This window comes from Mchenga conophoros, linkage group LG12, assembly GCF_057382185.1.
Source record: "Mchenga conophoros isolate Kocher_MC1m ecotype Shallow Benthic linkage group LG12, M_conophoros_male_GT1.1, whole genome shotgun sequence".
Lineage (NCBI taxonomy): Eukaryota > Metazoa > Chordata > Actinopteri > Cichliformes > Cichlidae > Mchenga > Mchenga conophoros.
The window spans coordinates 7,777,549-7,787,404 of record NC_140537.1 but is presented as its reverse complement, the minus strand read 5'-3'; positions in this window follow the sequence as shown (position 1 = coordinate 7,787,404).

Genomic DNA, 9,856 nt, shown 5'->3' with positions numbered 1-9,856 from the left:
TTGCACTATTTTCTGAGAGGGTTAATCACATGCCCTCTACTGAAAAATGAATACATATTAATAATATATTTATTTCACAGAAGTGGTGAAGCCATGTTCAGAGTGCTAAACTCTGAACATGGGCATACAGACAAATCATAGAAGTTATGAACAATTGTAACAAAACACGACTGTTAAATTTATAGAAATAAGCCATGGGGTGTTATGACAATTTTAGGGAAAAGAAACACATAAAGAGCATAAAGATAAAAGAAATAAAAGAAATAAATTTTATTTGTTGGCGCCTTTCAAAGCATTCAAGGTTGCCTTACACCACAAAATTAATAACAAGAACAGCACCAAAGAGATTTAAAATCCAGGATTATTATGAATGTACTACATTAATGAAAACAGACCGATTCTTCAATTTGAACTGTGTTAAAGAGTCTAGCAGATGGGGGTGAAATGGTAATAAGATCCAAATACATGGTGCAGGACAGCAAAAGGCTCTGCCACCCATGGTGTTAAAGCTGAAGTCAGGACCAGACTTACCCTATATTATTTACAAAAATCATATTATTATTTGTGTTTCTGCTCATGCCATGTAGCTCTCTCCATCAATCCATAAATCACAGTAAAAAGAATAGAATTAGGTTTAAAAAAAATATTTACAACCACAAACAGAAAGCAAGGCTTTATAAAACCAACTGTTGTCCATCATTACAGTGTCTCATAGTTTGATGGAGACATATGCAAATAATCTTAATGTACATACAGCAGGGAATGGGACTGGATTAACTCATCTTCTACAGTTAAATAACATTGAAGTTAGTGTTTCATTATTGTATTTCAGTCAGTATCTTTCATGTTTTTACTACATAAAAAAAATACAACAGAGGGCAAAGCTACTTTACGCTCCCTCGTGCAGGTCCATGTTGACACAAGTATGCTGTGGAGGCCACACACATTAGCTATATTTAAATAGGTTATTACCATCATGATATCATCATAGTACCACAATACCTGCATTGTGTCCTTGGTCAGCTTGGGTTTTTTTGTTTTGTTTGTTTGGCTGTTAACTGAGCTGTGTCCTTAAGGGGCATGGCAAACCCTCATAGCTGCTAATTAGAAACACGTTTTTGAAAGCTTAGTCATTTATTATATTATATTAGTCATTTATTTATCCAGGTAAAAATCTCATTGAGATTAAAAATCTAATTTCCAAGACAGACCTGGCATCATGGCAACAAAAGTCAAAAATACACATGGTGCATAAGTACATAACATTCAAAACAACTACAATATCCCGATCAAACATGTGAAAAATATACAATAACAGATCAATTAAAACCAACATTAAAAACTGAGTAAAAGAGCTTTTCTCTCGTTTAAGATTAAGATTTAAGACTTAAGCTCCCCCAAGGTAACCAGTTCTAATAATTTCAGTTCCTTCTGCAGATTATTCCAGGAAACAGGAGCAGTGCGGGGTAACCTGCATGTGGCCAATAAAGCCTTGATTCATTCATTCATTCAGTTTATTTAAAAGGTTTTTTTTCCTAATTCTGTTCTGATTTTTGGGACAATCAATTGTATGATATTGTGAGATTAAAGGCAGTAATGCTTGTGGTTTTTACACATATAAACACATAAAGTCATTTATGTGACAATCCCATTAACAAACTCAAAGGAGAGATCCTGTGATCCTGTCAAGTTGGCTGGAATAAGGCCTAGCAGACAGCTTGTAACCCAATCAGCACCTGTCTGTCATTTAGTGATCACACTGCTGATAATGGTGCACTTTAAATCTACAGGCTTACTTATTCACCACAGCGTAGTTGTTCTGAAAGCTAAGAGACAAAAACTGCTGCTATTTTTCCTGCACAGTTGCCATGGGTGGGGTTTGACCTCAAGTCCTCAGGAAGCCTAGAAAGCAAAATCTTTGCTCCATTTTTCATCCTTTTAAATCGCTGTTTACTGCCAGGCCATCTGTTACAGGAGTGCTTACCTTTTTTGTAGCTAAACATCATGTAAATATGATCTCTGTCATGTTGAGATGCCAATCTAACACGAGGGATAAGAATCAGCCCAGGACTTGTCGATACTGGGATGACTGCTGCCATTACAGGTAAGCAGCCAAAAAGCAGAAAAACTGGAAATTAAAAATTTGTAAATAATAAAAAAGAAACTTTTTCCCATCTTTTCTTTAAAGTAAAATATTGTTTGCCTTTCTGTTCAGTTGTCTTTTTTAAAATATTGTGTTTTCTCTTTTATTGTTGCTTTTTGCACCTCAGAGCCAAACCGAATCATTTTTCCTGCACCTGCAGTTGCAGGTTTTGTTTTTACATGAGAGGAGTCGCAACTCTTTCATCAGGATAGTTTCTGAGTGGATTTGGTTTGGACTACATGGATGTACAGTGTCACACATCTGAGAGTGCTGATGATGCTGCTGGTCTTTCAGATTTCAAATGAAAGCCAGGCTGATGTTTCTTTCATCTTGTCATATCTCCTACTCCTGTTTCAGTTGAACTTGGATGGCACATCTAGACTCATGCCTGCTGCTAAACGCTGTATTGCTGCTTTACTCTTAAGATTTAGAGAAACACATAAAGAGTATAAAGAAATATATATGAAAAGTGATTTTTAAACTGGTCACTAATAGGATAACTTGTTTTAAGTTTTTAAAAGACCACAGATTCAGCGTGCTTGGTGGAATGAGTAAGGGTGTTCCAAAATTTAGGTGCTGCAACCTTAAAGTAAGAGCAGTTAAAGGCCTTGATCAGAATGGAGAGGGTGACTGCTAGAATGTGGTCTTTGCAGTTTTAATCTAGAAGCAAGGATTTTGTATGTAATTAATTTTTTTTAAAGTCACATTTGAAAAGTGAGTTACTCTTAATGTTTCAAATACTTGCTAAAAATAGTCGGGGCCCATCTCTGCTCCTGACTGGAGGAGGTAGTGACGAGCAATAAAAATACAGGACTTCTTCGAGACCCTGTAACTGGAATGAATACAGAACGTGTTACTTGTAACGCGTTACTGTAATCTGATTACTTTTTCCAGGTAACGAGTAAAGTAAGGGATTACTATTGCAAAAACGGTAATTAGATTACCGTTACTTTCCCGTAGGAACGCTGCGTTACTGCATTACTAAAACCGTGATTTTTTTGCGAGAATGTCTCATGACAGTGACGTAAGCAAGTGCGACGTTAGTGACAACAGCTGTGTGCAGATCAACAATGGATCATATATCGAGTGCGGGAGAGAGTATGAGCGTGCAGCGTTTAAAGCGTGGAAGTACTGACCTTACTTTGAGTTTGATTCCATAAAAAGTGACAAAAACATTAGTGTCCATTGTGCGTGGGAAGAAAACTTCTTTTTAAAGCAAAAAAAAACCCCTAAACTTCCAAGCAAGCACCGGGAGTGCACTACCACGTAATGGGATACTCACAGAGAAACTCGCGGATTCTTCCACTGAGCGCTGCGGCACACCTGCACCAGGGTAAACCTCCGCCTAACCCACTCCTGCTTTACAGGTGAAAATAGAGCAACAGGACCGCTAGTCTTTGATGTTATTTATTTTCTGCTGTGTTTTACTTGCATCTATTTGAAAGACTGAGTGTAAACACAAAAAACTATTTTATTTTATGTGCTGGAATGTGCAGAAAATAAGTTTAAATGTTAAACAAATTTCTTCCAGTCAGAGAATGTTGCATATAATAAAAATTTTCCTTGATGCATAAAGTTAAAAGGTTAAAACTAATAAAACAAGTTTTAAAAAGAGACTTTTCCATTTGATTACATTTTGTATGATGGATTATGCAGAAAAAGTAGAATTGGGCTGAAAGATCTATCGCTTTATCACCTATTCAGGTTGTAAATCGTGTTTTTAAAAAGTAACTAAGTAACTAAGTAATTAGTTACTTTTGAAAATAAGTAATCAGTAAAGTAACGGGATTACTTTTTTGGGGAAGTAATTGGTAATTAGTTACTGATTACTTTTTTCAAGTAACTTGACCAACACTGGTCAGGAGTGGGTCATTTGAGCACCTGCTGCCTGGCGGCATCAATCCATGGAGCTTTTGTGTTGTTTACACCAAATTACCCTACCTTGCATATGTAGCAGCACAAATCAAGAGCCATCAGGCAAAGTTTTACCTGTCTTCAATTTTGTCCAATTTTGATGAGCCAGCTGGAATATCAGTTTCCAGTTCTTAGCTGACAAAATTGGTATCTAGTGTGGTCTTCTGCTGCCGTACTGCATCTGCTTCATGTTTTCTATTCAGAAATGCTCTTCTGCATATCTTGCTTGTAGTAAGTGGTTATTTGAGTGACTCTCCATTCGCTTATGACTTATGATACCAGTCAGATATTTTTGCCCTGTCCCTCAGTGGATATTGTGTTTTTCAGACCATTATCTGTAAATTCTAGAGATAGTTGTGCAGGAAAACAGTTTCAGAGCAACTTGTCACAACACCAACTTGTTACAACACCAACAGTCGCGCCACTTTCAGTCACTTCTGAATTCTGATGCTCAGTTTGAGCTTCAGCAGGTTTTCTTTGTCTACAAGCCCAGAATGCAATGAGTTGATTCCATGAGACTGGCTGATTAGCATTAACGAGCAGCTGTACAAATGTAATTTTAACCTTTGCAGATAGACTGCTTTGAATTTTTTTTAAAACAATCTTGAGGGTCCTGCGCAGTATCTTAGCTGTTCCTAGGACTGCGCTCTTCTAGACAGAGATCTTGGATGTTGTTCCTGGGATCTGCTGGAGCCACTCGCCTAGCTTGGGAGTCACTGCACCTAGTACTCCGATTACCACTGGGACCACTGTTACCTTCACCCTCCACATCTTCTCAAGCTCTTCTCTGGGCCCTTGGTATTTCTCGAGCTTCTCGTGTTCCTTCTTCCTGATGTTGCTGTCATTTGGAACCGCTACATCTATCACTACGACCATTTTCTTCTGTTTGTCTACCACCACCATGTCCGGTTGTTTAGCCATCACCATTTTGTCCGTCTGTATTTGGAGGTCCCACAGGATCTTAGCTCAGTCATTCTCGAAAACCCTAGGCAGTCTCCCGTCTCCCTCGGGACTTCCAAGCCATACTCGACACAGATGTTTCTGTTTACTACGCCGGCCACTTGGTTATGGTGTTTCATGTAAGGAAGTCAGATTTTCTGTGTTATGCATTTTGGTTTGTAAGTTCAGGGCATTTTCTTCTCCACAGGACATTTTTCAGTTTTTGAAACCTGCATTGTGTTTATCTACGTATATTTTCTTTCCTGTCTTTCAGTGGAATAGTAACAAACTAGCAGCAGAAATATTGCACGTAAAAACAAAAAGCTGCTTACTAAGACACAGTGTGGACATACAAGCACTGTTCAAAGTCCAAAATTCTACAAATGACCTTTTCATTCCCATCCTCAGTCTTACATGAGAACTACATAATTAACCACGACACATTGCTGCATTAGTTAGGCAGGTATAGGGTGAGGAGCAGTGAGCTATGAAAGTTGCATTTACATGTACACAGACGAACCAACGTTTTTAATTTCTGTTGGAAGAACTAGGCCAGTGAATATCTAAATCTAAATCATTTTTATCCACACATCAAGCCAAAGCGGGTTGTGCAAGTGCTTCAGGCTGTTACTGCTGCAAAGCTAAGGACAGCTAATTTCAGAATTAACACTAGATTTTATTATCTAAGTATGACATGCCTTCTTCCTGACCCGGACCTCTGACACTGCCAGCATGTTAAAATAAATAGAAACCACTTTTATTCTTTGCGGCTACATTGCCTTAGTGTTTAACATTCTCTATATCTGTTCACAGCACTCCTCCACTTTGTAATTTTAGTGAAAGCACTGGAGCGGCACATTGTCATCTTCATTGACTTGGCACTCTGCCCTTTCTTGCCTCTGTGAGGCAAAATCAAGTCAACAATACAATCATCCACAGACCGTCAATGTGTTCACTTTGTGTGATCAAATGCAAGTGCCCTATTAACCCTGAATTACCAAATGTGTAGCATCAACGTCCACATTCACAGTGACAGTGTGCTCATGTTAAAATAGGTTCTTCTTAATGCGACCAAACTCCAGACTAGAACTGTTCAGTGTAGAAGGCTATGAAATAAAAACAGCATTACTGCCGAGAAGCAACCTATTTCAGGAAAAACTGAGTCATCTAATAGTTCTTATCATTTTCCTTATATGAGCAGAGTGGGAAATGGGTCCAGGAGCCTTTGCTGAATGAAACAAGCTAAAAAGATGAATAATTTTAATTTGTGAGGTAACGCTACATGTTCACATGAATACTGGAGTGTGTGCTCTTATGCTTACGTGTATGAGGTTATGATAAATGCTATTATCATAAATCACGATAGAGTGCTCCCCTATGGATGAAGTAGATTTTATAGCACACTTGGGCTTTACCTTTGTTATGATTAAAACTACAACTAGGTATAAAGCCTGTCGTCCACCGGGAGAATTATAAAAGACAGACATCACCCCGCAATACCCCAGTGTGGTAGCACTGGCAGTCACCTCTATTTTTATAGAGAGATTTAGTCTGAATACTAGAAAATACTAGAAAATCATTTGTTTCTGCTCAGGTTGTATAAACAGTAGTGCCACAGGATAGATGTTTTTTGTTGTTTTTAATCACAAATGTATACACACACATAACTCTGAGAACTTCAGAACTGTAGAGTACACCATGATTCAGACAAATCCCATTGTGGAGTTACACTGTGCCTTGTAGATACAGTAGATGTGTAGTCTCTATTGCAACAACCAAAAGCATCATTCCCGCTCACTTTTACTGCTTCGTTTGGAGCTACACACAAAAGTATTTGCTAGCAGCCTTCTTTCTATCCAGCTGTTGCAATCCAGCCATGAGAAAAGAGCAGGCGGAAATTGGTAACATGTTGTTAATAACTTCATATTTGAAAGCTGTTAGCAGCCTGAGAGGATTCACAGATGTTACTCAGAAATATACTGTAACCCAGTGTCTGTGATCATGAGTAAAGGCGTGCCTGTTACGCCTCATATGGAGTTCCACAGGGTTCAGTGCTAGGACCAATTCTGTTTACATTATACATGCAGCATCATTAGAAGACATAGCATACATTTTCACTGCTATGCAGATGACACCCAGCTCTATCTGTCCATGAAGCCAGATAACACACACCAATTAGTTAAACTGCAGGAATGTCTTAAAGACATAAAGACCTGGATGGCCGCTAACTTTCTGCTTCTTAATTCAGATAAAACTGAGGTTATTGTACTCGGCCCTGAAAAGCTTAGAAATATGGTATCTAACCAGATTCTTACTCTGGATGGCATTACCTTGGCCTCCAGTAACGCTGTGAGGAACCTTGGAGTCATTTTTGATCAGGACATGTCCTTCAACGCACATATTAAACAAATATGTAAGACTGCTTTCTTCCATTTGCGCAACATCTCTAAAGTTAGAAATATCCTGTCCCAGAGTGACGCTGAAAAACTAGTTCATGCATTTATTACTTCCAGGCTGGACGACTGTAATTCATTATTATCAGGATGTCCAAAAACTCACTGAAAAGCCTTCAGCTAATCCAAAATGCTGCAGCAAGAGCCCTGACAGGGACTAGAAAGAGAGAGCATATTTCTCCTGTTTTGGCTTCCCTTCATTGGCTTCCTGTTAAATCCAGAATTGAATTAAAAATCCTGCTGCTCACATACAAGGTCTTAAATAATCAGGCTCCATCTTATCTTAATGACCTTGTAGTACCATATCACCCTATTAGAGCGCTCCGCTCTCGCTCTGCAGGCCTACTTGTTGTTCCTAGAGTATTTAAAAGTAGAATGGGAGGCAGAGCCTTCAGTTTTCAGGCCCCTCTTCTGTGGAACCAGCTTCCAGTCTGGATTCGGGAGACAGACACTATCTGTACTTTTAAGATTAGGCTTAAAACTTTCCTTTTTGCTAAAGGTGACCCTGAATCCTCCCTTAGTTATGCTGCAATAGACATAGGCTGCCGGGGATTCCCATGATGCATTGAGTTTTTCCTTTCCAGTCACCTTTCTCACTCACTATGTGTTAATAGACCTCTCTGCATTGAATCATATCTGTTATTAATCTCTGTCTCTCTTCCACAGCACGTCTTTATCCTGTTTTCCTTCTCTCACCCCAATCAGTCGCAGCAGGTGGCCCCGCCCCTCCCTGAGCCCGGTTCTGCTGGAGGTTTCTTGCCGGAGGAAGTTTTTCCTTCCCACTGTCGCCAGAGTGCTTGCTCATAGGGGGTCATATGATTGTTGGGTTTTTCTCCGTATCTACTGTACAATATAAAGCGCCTTGAGGCGACTTTTGTTGTGATTTGGTGCTATATAAATAAAATTGAATTTAATTGAAATGTCTTTGTCTGTTTTATAAGATGGCAGTTCTCCAAGTAGGTAGCAACAATGCACTGTGAGGGTTACTCAGGAAAAGTCATTTAAATCAAATCAAATCAAATCACTTTTATTGTCACATCACATGTGCAGGTACATTGGTACAGCACATGTGAAATTCTTGTGTGCGAGCTTCACAAGCAACAGAGTTGTGCAAAATACAATAATGTAAACAAGCAAAATACAAGAATGGCTAAATCTGAAACTAATAAATATATGTACAATATATAATAGTATATGCATTTGTTGCCTCCCTAAGATGATGACCAGAGGGGCAACTGATTTCCTGTTCAACAACGTGTGGCGCTGTGATAAAGAACAGAAAAAGGGACACACGTTGAGCTGATGTCAGTTTCACAACAGGAAGGTTTATTCTTCACAACAGCTTAGAACAGCTTCAAGTATCACCATACTAACTGCAAAGAAATGGCCTTATGTTTCAGTCCAGTTTACCATACATGGCCACAGTTCCCTGAGCTAGAGACTGTATAAATCTCTCAATACAACTTTGACAAAACATAAACGAAATATTGCTTAAATCCATTGATTTGTTTTACAAAGATAAACAAAACACAATAGTGTACTCTGTACTTCATTTTTAACTACATTTACAAACATAAAATTAACTCATTTTAATTCTTGTTCAGCACTAAATTATTTATGTGAAATGTATTTCCACTGTACTGACAATGTAACTTCTGTTTTTTTTAAATATAGCTATTTTACTCTTGACAAGAAAATAATGTCTTTGACATAAAACAAACATATTCACTGTTCTTATACAACCTACAACTATATAGAGTGCAATGCTCCTTTAACAGCGTTCACTACTACTGTGCAGTCAGCATTGATCAAACAGTTTCCTTATAACACTTTATAAATGTCTTTGTATTAAACCACAAACTTGTTCTTGTAACCACAAGATCAACCAGAAGAATAAAACATAGTATGAAGCCCATTTATCCGAGTGCATAATACATTAAGAGTTCACAGTCCAGAAGTCTCTCACAGGTCAGATTAGCTTCCCCACACACACTCAGTATTCCACATTAGCCAAGTCCGCTAGCATTAGCATCATTTAGCCTGCAGCCATAACCCACAATTCAGACACAACTCAGAATGAATCTATTTCTTTAGCGAGTTGCGCTCATTACCCACATAAACAACATCGTCCGTTTGTAAGGTCTGCAGTATACATTCATTTAAATGCATTTACTAACCTGTGATAAAGAATAGAAAAAGGGACACACGTTGAGCTGATGTCAGTTTCACAACAGGAAGGTTTATTCTTCCTCTGTGCCCCAAAACGCTACTCGATACCACTGCGCGTAATGCGCCCTCTAGCGGCTGGATGTAGGATAGCATTTTAAATGACAGGTACAAAGATAGAATCACAACAAAACACAACAACAACTGGGCTGTTTTCCCCAGTTTAATTCTGATACTATTT